Source organism: Paramisgurnus dabryanus, chromosome 23 (assembly GCF_030506205.2).
Source record: "Paramisgurnus dabryanus chromosome 23, PD_genome_1.1, whole genome shotgun sequence".
In the NCBI taxonomy this organism is placed as follows: Eukaryota; Metazoa; Chordata; class Actinopteri; order Cypriniformes; family Cobitidae; genus Paramisgurnus; species Paramisgurnus dabryanus.
In genome coordinates this window covers 8,347,163-8,356,614 of record NC_133359.1, presented here as the reverse complement: position 1 = coordinate 8,356,614, position 9,452 = coordinate 8,347,163, and positions in this window count along the sequence as shown.

The following is a 9,452-nucleotide window of genomic DNA, read 5'->3' as shown; positions in this document are numbered from 1 at the left end:
ACTACGTATTAAAAATAACGGTTGGCCAAATACATTCTATTTCACACCTACCTCGCCCTGTTGTTCCTGTAAGCATTGGAACAGAGATCACACTAGGTTTTTAAAGGGATAGTTCACTTAAAAATAAAAAATTCTCTCATCATTTACTCACCCTCATGTTGTTACAAACCTGTATAAATTTCTTTGTTTTGATGAACACAAAGAAAGATATTTTGAGGAATGTTTGTAACCAAACCGTTCATGAGCCCCATTCACTTCCACAGTATTCTTGTTTCACTATATCAGTGAATGGCGCTCATGATTGGTTTGGTTACAAACATTCCTCAAAATATCTTTCTTTGTGTTCATCATCAGAAAAAAAGAGAAATTTATACAGGTTGTAACAACATAAGAGTGAGAAAATGATGACATATATTTTTATTTTTGGGTAAACTATACCTTTAAATTGTGTATATGTTCGGCAAAGTTCAATGTCAGGCGATATATATTTTCTTTAACAGAATTCCCCTTTCAAAGCCTACACTGAACGGCTGGTTTGTACTACCGCCCTCTACTTCTCGGTTGAATGACGTCAATATAAGAGTTTGGGACTAAACTCCGCCCACATGAATATGTCAGTCGCTAGCTTTAGCTTAAACGGCTCTGCTAAGCTAAGCTGCTGTTGAATCACAACCATAGACCGTAAAAAAATATGGACATAGTGTCCGTGACTTGGCTTGTGAAGATCGTTTTTGAAGCTTAAAGTAGGCGTTGCCAGCTGTCGCCAGCTGTCGCCATCTTGGCCGCGCCTCACCGCAAATCACTTGCGGAAAACTGAAAATGGGTAAAAAGGCGGGACATTGGTGAAGCTGAGGTGAAACCACGCCCGCCTAGCGCGAGTCTAGTGACAGCAGTGGCTGTTCAACCGTCACTCAAGCGGCCACGCCCTTAATTATGCAGAAGTTTAAGGCTTAATATAATTTAAACGGATGAGTAACAAAAAAATACACCCCCTCACAGTTGTCATAAAGGGCAAAATTAGCTTTATAGACAAAAAACACTTTTTGTGCCAGGCTGTAAACATATTATTTTCTACTGTAAAGTTGGGAATTTTTAACATGGGAATCTATGGGAATTGACTCCCTTTTGGAGCCATCCTCAAGCGGCCAGTCGATGAATTGCAATTTAAGTCACTTCCGTATTGGCTTCATTAGAAAGATCGGTAGGTTGCCCCTCGATCAAACACTAAACAAGCTACACAATCAGAACTCGTTACGTATTTCTTGAGGACAGTAAAAACAGCGATATATAAGTAAAGTGTGTGAAAAATACCGCGTTTTTTACACGTGAAACATGAACACATGTTATATTGTGCACTGTAAACACAACCAAAGCGTCAAAAACTCAGAAAGAACGGGACCTATAACATGTGTTCGTGGTTTAGATAAAGGGATGCTTGGAAAATATTAGCTTAGCAGGCTTTGCTTTGGTACGTAATTATGAAACATGAGCACATTTATTGCAGTATAACGTCGTTACGTGTGCTAAAAACACACGTGCACACACCTACATGTATATGTTATGTAAGGAATAATGTATGGCATTCGAATTAAGCCCCTAGTGTGATAATTCTGCTGAAAAAAAACAGCATAGACCAGCATAATTCCTGGTTTGTGCTGGTTTACCTGGTGGCCATTTTCAGCAGGGCACAACCTAACGCAAAAGATCTTGAATCACACGTTACAAGTCAATTTACATCAGAAGTAACATTATCTAATATTGATTTTAAATATTTTCTTAGTTAATTTTCAACCGCGACCTTCCGGAAAGAAAACAAGACGTCTTGTCAAATGTCACAAACACACTATTTGGTTTAATCGTTTGTAAATATAATGTCATAAATGCTATTGTATTAAACTTTTGTGTAATATTTAACTGTAGCGATCAAAATGATTTGCAGCACCCGGATTACAATGTGTTATTAGTTTTGAGCGGTTAATTGTTATAAATAAAAAACATCTGGCCAAATTAGAATCAAGCATTCCAACGAGTCGTGTAATAAAAACGTGTAGCCTACACAGCAAAACCGCAGTATTAAAAAAAAAATAATATAATCCACATCTAAAGTCTTAACCATAAATGAAGACTGAATGTAAAAGACAGAAACCATCACAACACTGCTGTATTATCGGGTAACGAGTGCAAAATTAACCCTGCGTCCCAAACCGCATACTTCCATACTACATAGTAGGCGAAAAGCACTACTTCTCGTACTCTTTGCCTACTATAGAAGAAGGCGGTTTGGGACGCAGCGTAAGTCTTTGTACCCAAAGGGTACTTCAATGATACATATTGGTACCTAAATGGTACATTTTTACAGGGTACTGTCCCAGTGACATGAATGTGAAAGTAAATAATGATGTTGAAAATATGTTTGGCTCAGTAGGCTACTTTCCACTTCACAGCCTCCACACACCCTGCTCTTCCTGTTAAGCAAACTCTTTGTGAGCCCCCAAGGATTAACAAGTCATTTCCTTAAGGTAGCTTAGATGGTGTCTTTCTAACTGTTAACAAACTCTGTGTGTAAACTCATCCATTTCTTGCTCTCTCCCTTAGTAGGCTACTCGAAAAAAACAAACAAAAACAAACAAACGCAGAAACTCCTTTTTAGTAAAGTGAATGTACTGTAAAATAAAGTGAACCACAAAACTTTTCAGTTTAATATGGGTGTGTGGTTTAGATAAAAGGACGCTTGGGCACCGACCAGGCTTTGCGTACGTAATTATGAAATGTGAGCACCCCAGATAGCAAATTGTTTTGTTGGCTTTTTGGCACATAAAATAAAGTGAACCAGGCCTACAACTTGTCGGTTTAAAATATGTGTGGTTTAGATAAAGGGATGCTTGGGCACTGACTAGGCTTTGCTAGTTTACGACGTAATTATGAAATATGAGCACTCTTTTTTTTTTGGCATATAAAATAAAGTGAACCATAGCCCTACAACTTGTTGGTTTAACATGTGTGCGTTTTAGATGAAGGGATGTTTAAGCGCCAACCAGGCTTTGCTAGTGTACGTAATAATGAAATATGAGCACATTCTTAGCAATATACATATGCTTAAACACACACACACACCTATGTTATGTAAGGAGTATGGCAGCCGAAATAAGCCACTTTAGTGTGATCAGAACCCAACGCAAACTGGAAAGTCTTGTAGGCCTATCCAGCCTGATCTCACAAAAATTCGTACATATTTTAGAAGTTGGCTAATTCGTTTGAATTCATATGAAGATAATCCAAAAACATACGATTCTCATAATAAAAACAACAACAACAACAACGAAACCCAACCACTAACCCTGACTCTAACCCCAACTTTACAGGATTTCAAGGCAAATCGTACAAAAAGTTACCAATGTGGTCGTGTGAATTAATACAAATAGTCAACTTTTAAAATACGTACAAATTCTTTCGAGATAGCTTTGGACTATCACACTAAAAGGGCTTATTTCATGATAACAGTCTGCCTTTACATATCCTGCTTCTTCTTACACTGCTATTTACCTCATAAGTAAAGTAATGAAAATTAAATATTGATTTTAAATATTTTATTAGTTAATTTTTAACCACAACCTTCTACAAAGAAAACAAAACCTATTGTCAAATGTTACAAACATTTGGTTTAATCGTTTGTAAAAACAATGTCGTATGTTATTAAAAGACATATTTGGATTACATTTTTGTGTAATATTAAACTGTAGCTGTCAAAAGGATTTGCCGCATCCAGATTATCATGTGTTATTAGTTTTGAGCGGTTGTTATATGGTAATACCAAACAAATGTTGTGACTGGCCAATCAGAATCAAGCATTCCAATGAGTCGCGTAATAACCAATTGTATAGCCTATAAAGCAAAACCACAGTTTTAAATTAATATAAACCACATCTAGAGTCTTAAACATAAATTAAAGCAACACCAAAGAGTTTTTTTTACCTTAAAATAACGTTTCCAAAAAAGTTTCAGTGGTTCATCCACCCAAAACAGGGTGAATGGCACTTTCGCATTCGCTTTGCAGCCCTCTATCGGCCAAAACCGCACTAAAGAAGTTTCCAACCGTCGGGTAGTGGTCCTGTAGTTCGAGTGAAAACTACAAAAACCTGCTCTATGGCAGTCCTACAATCCAATCAGAGCAAGCTATGCTGCAGTATTTACGACAGTGCTAATGAACAAGTACACGTCTAACCTCTAGGGGGAGCAAAGAGCAATAACTCTTTAGTGTTGCTTTAAGACTGAATGTGAAAGATGGAAACCATCATCACACTGCTGTCTTAAGGGGTAAAGAGTGCAAAATTAAGTCTAAAAATTAACAAAAAATCTTCATCTTAAAGGTCAAATTAATCAATGTTAAGGTGAATTCTTTTTATTCATCTTTACTCAAGTGACAGTTCATTCATCATATTTTCATCTCTTCATTATCTCATTAGGTTCAACACTGAACCAGTGTTACTTTAACCCTAAGCACAAACAGATTCCTTAAAAACACAGGTCCAGGCTAATGGTTAGGACAGCCAGCAAACAATTACAGAAACATTTGGCACTGCAAAGTCAATGCAAAGGAACAAGGGGATTAAAAAACAGGAAAACATGGAAACAAGAAACAGGATGCGCTCGATATGCAGACAGGAAAAACTTCGCAGAAAGACTGGGAACAGGGTTTAAATAGTCCAGGGCTGTGTCTAAAATAGGTCCTTATACCCTCACTCTCTATTCCCTACATTAGTCCACTAATATACGGGTGCTGGTCATATAATTAGAATATCATTTAAAAGTTTATTTATTTTACTAATTTCATTCAAAAAGTGAAACTTGTATATTATATTCATTCATTACACACAAACTGATATATTTCAAATGTTTATTTCTTTTAATTTTGATAACTATAACTGACAACTAAGGAAAATCCAAAAGTCAGTATATCAGAAAATTAGAACATTGTGAAAAGGTTCAATATTGAAGACAACTGGTGACACACTCTAATCAGCTAATTAACTCAAAACACCTGCAAAGGTGAAGGGAAGGAAAAGATGTGGTAGAAAAAAGTTTACAAGCAATAGGGATAACCGCACCCTGGAGAGGATTGTCAAACAAAACCCTTTCAAAAATGTGGGGGAGATCACAAAGAGTGGACTGCAGCTGGAGTCAGTGCTTCAAGAACCCCTACGCACAGAGGTATGCAAGACATGGGTTTCAGCTGTCGCACACCGCTGCTGAGTGCTCCAAAGTTATGTTCTCTGATAAAAGTAAATATTGCATTTACTTTGGAAATCAGAGTCCCAGAGTCTGGAGGAAGAGAGGAGAGGCACACAATCCACGTTGCTTATGGTCCAGTGTAAAGTTTCCACAGTCAGTGATGGTTTGAGGTGCAATGCTATCTGCTGGTGTTGGTCCGCTGTGTTTTCTGAAGTCCAAGGTCAACGTAGCCGTATACCAGGAAGTTTTACAGCACTTCATACTTCCGGCTATTAACCAACTTTATGAAGAAGCAGATTTCATTTCCAACTAAACTTGGTGCCTGCACACAGTGCCAAAGCTACCAGTGCCTGGTTTAAGGACCATGGTATCCCTGTTTTTAATTGGCCAGTAGACTCGCCTGACCTTAACCCCATAGAAAATCTATGGGGTATTATGAAGAGGAAGATGTGCTATGCCAGACCCAACAATGCAGAAGAGCTGAAGGCCACTATCAGAGCAACCTGGGCTCTCATAACACCTGAGCAGTGCCACAGGCTGATCGACTCCATGACCGCCGCATTGCTGCACTAATTCAGGCAAAGGGAGCCCCAAGTAAGTATTGATGCTGTAATTACTCATACTTTTCAGTTTGCAAAGATTTCTAAAAATCCTTTCTTTGAAATCTTGCCGGATGAGCACTGTTTACATCCTAATCCTACTCCCAAACCTAACCCTTAACCCAACATTTCACAGGATTTGGCTGCAGCTGTATCCCCCAGGGACAAAACCCTTTCGAAAGGCATAAGGTGTTTTCGACATCGGCTGTGGCTGGATGTAACCGATCGGCGAGATTAGCCGCGTGCAGGCGGGAAGGAGCCGAAAACGGAGACGTGAAGTCGGACGCGCTGTGGTTCCCGTAGTTTGCGGCATTTATGTCAAGCATGGCTGATCACGTGCCGTTTGCTTGCTTAATAGCATTAAACATGATTTGTAAAATGTAAACTACATAAAAAGTGAATTATACTGTTTTGAATGTCCGTGTATTAGCATGAGTGGAACTGAAGAGGCTTACAGCATCTGTTTTTACATGAATAAAGTTCAACATAAGCATATATTATTTAAATACCAATGTAGTGGGGTCTACGTTTTTTATCCATTTTATTTTGATGAAGATGACACAATATAACATCACGACTACATGAAAAGAGCTTTAACTGTTATAAAAATACAGATTTGTGAGCATTTGTGGAATTGAGGGCGTGAGAATACACACGAAACACACGTGATTGTTGTCATGTGGTGAATCCGACCAATCTTGAAACAGCTGTGTCGTCATTACAGCCTGTGCAGCTCCTCTTCGCGAACTGCGCTGGCTAACTAAGGCGGCTGATCTCGAATCGCTCCCGCGGTACTTAAAAACCACATGACACAGTCACGTGCCTGCAGCGCCAGCTTAAGTTGGACAAAGTTACTAACCGGAATGCACTGCTTCAAGTCAGCCGCCGATCGGTCTGAAGTCGAACACGCCTATAGTGAAGCTACCGTAGCCACTACAGGACATGTGATCGTCTTAGATAAAGTAGTGACAGAAAGACAAAGTAGTGACAAAATTTGTTCTGTAGAACAGTTTGTCCATTTAGCTATACTATAGAAACATTGCGACACGAAATGGCAACATTCATGTATGGAGACCTGTGGTATATGTAGAAAAATATGTTTTTTTAAGGTCTTTATACACCACTGATAATATATAGTCAAGTATATTATATTGCATCCTTCTAAAAGTTACACTCTGCACCTTTAAGAGTTCATAATAGTACCTCAAAGTGGTACCAAATATACATATCTGTACAATGAGTATCAGAGTACTCAAAACTTTTGTTAAAATGGACTACATGAAAACTTTTGAATAAACCAACCAAGTAAACCAACTAAACATTTTTAAATAAAGAATATTTATAAATCACAATGAATCCAAACTTAAAAGTTTACATTTTAGTTTAAGTTCACTATACTTAAAACTACTGTTTTCCACATGTAAGTGTGAAGAGACTGAGCTCGGTGCTGACTTTCACACACTTATATGATAATGAAAACCGACCTACAGCCTAACCACAGGCACAACACTTCTTAACAATGGTAACCACAAATATAAAAAATAGCAAACTCTTCTACATCTCCTTTAACACTGTTGGAGAAAATGATTTTATTACCATTTATGGATATGTTTCTTTATAACCAATACTTTGCTTCTTACTTAAAGCAACATAAAAAGAGTACGTGCTGTCCTTTAAGTTTTAACAACCCCCACCCTTCTTAGTTTGGGGTGGTGGAAAGTTTTGCTTATCTATTTAGAACACAGCTTTCACCTATAGTTTAAAGATGTTTTTAGATGTGTGTGTGTGTGTACAGTATGTGCATGTTACATTCATGACGTATGTTGTCTTGCACTTATCTTTTTTGGGTGTCAACCCATCTAATAAAAAGGGCTTGCAGACAAAGAATCAGAGAGAGACAGCTTGAGCATTTCTTGAGAAGAAATCTCTCTGGTTCTTTCCCTCGCGAGTTTTAAACCTTTATTCTTGGTCTGATGTGTCTTAATTGTTGTTAAGGTAAATTTAATAAACCTAACAAACACTTTCTCTAAACAAAAGAGTCTTTCTCTTCACTGAAAACCACATAAAATATCATGTATCTCGTAATGCATGCTAATTCAAAGCATGCTTGGAACTGGAAAGTCTCCTTAACAAATTGTGCTGATTTAACTTTAAACTGAAGGAAATTTGAAGTGCCAGACTCTTTACCTTGCATTTTTTCTGAACAGTGTACTGAAACAGTTAATGCTGTGTATAGTAAATCATTTACATATATAAATATACTCAGATATACATGTCAACACAACCCTTAGTGTAAACAGGTGTTTAAAGTAAAACTGCCCATTTACTCTAGAAGCAAAGCTTCATTTGCATTTCAATTTTGTTTTTATGGTTATTGATACAAAATAATAGCACTGATATATTTTAAGATAGGTATGTCAGTGCAAAATGTTTTTAAATCATGGCAGCTCAAATTTAATTTAAATTACATTTTAGTCAAGGACTAGGATGTCCGGGAAACCACCCGTATTGTCTATAAATAGCCTATTATAAAAACAGTTCATTTAAACAGTACGGGCAGTAAGCTCAACCATTTCATTGTGAAGTCTTTTTGTGTATAATTTAATTTAAATTACATAAACTAAATTAAAAACATATATTTTACTTTGACTTTCCAGTAATTTTGGTTTAATAGCTTTTTGTTTCTACAGATTTTTTCCTTATATTGTTAGATTTTAAATGATGATGTCTTTTATTTGTAATGTGTGTGTGTGTGTGTATTTTATGTGTTTGTCTGTGTGTAACTTATGCATTTTATTGTTTATGTACTTGTAAAACACTTTGAACTGCATTCATTTGTCAGGAAAAGTGCTATATAAATAAAAACTTGATTGATACTTTAAATGAAGTTTTTATAGATTTTTGGATAACTATTATATTTTACAACAATAAAAAATGCTGGGTTATTTCTAGGGCTGGGTAACGATTAATCGCAATTAATCTATTGCAGAATAAAAGTTTTTGTTTACATCATATATGTGAGTAAACTGTGATTAATAACTACGTATATATAAATATGCACACATGCATGTATAATTTTAGGAGAAAATATATACTTATTTATGAAGTATTGATATTTATAAAGATAATATAAATGATACATAAATATACAAATGCATATACACATGTAAAAACTTCTTAAATGTATACATGCGTGTGTGTGTGAGTATTTATCTATACAAAGTTATACATTATACACAATTCACACACACATATATATGATATAAACAAAAACTTTTATGCTGCAATAGATTAATAGCAATTAATCGTTATGCAGCCCTAGTTGTTTCACCCTACATTTGGTTCAAATATGCATATTTTCTTATTTAAGAGTGTGATACTAATAAAGCCCTTGTAAAATATTAAATAGTTGAAATATGGCGCCCCCAACTGGTGTCTATTAAAAAAGACAATATAGCTCAATCAACTTTGCTGTAGCATATGATGGAGCACAAAGTGAAGTGCAAATAATATAAAAAAATGCTCATTTTGTTCTGTAGGAGCTCATGTTGTATTGTATTATAGCCTATACAAAAGAGCTTCATCATATTCCGTTATCTGATAAAAGAAAACAATGACACAACA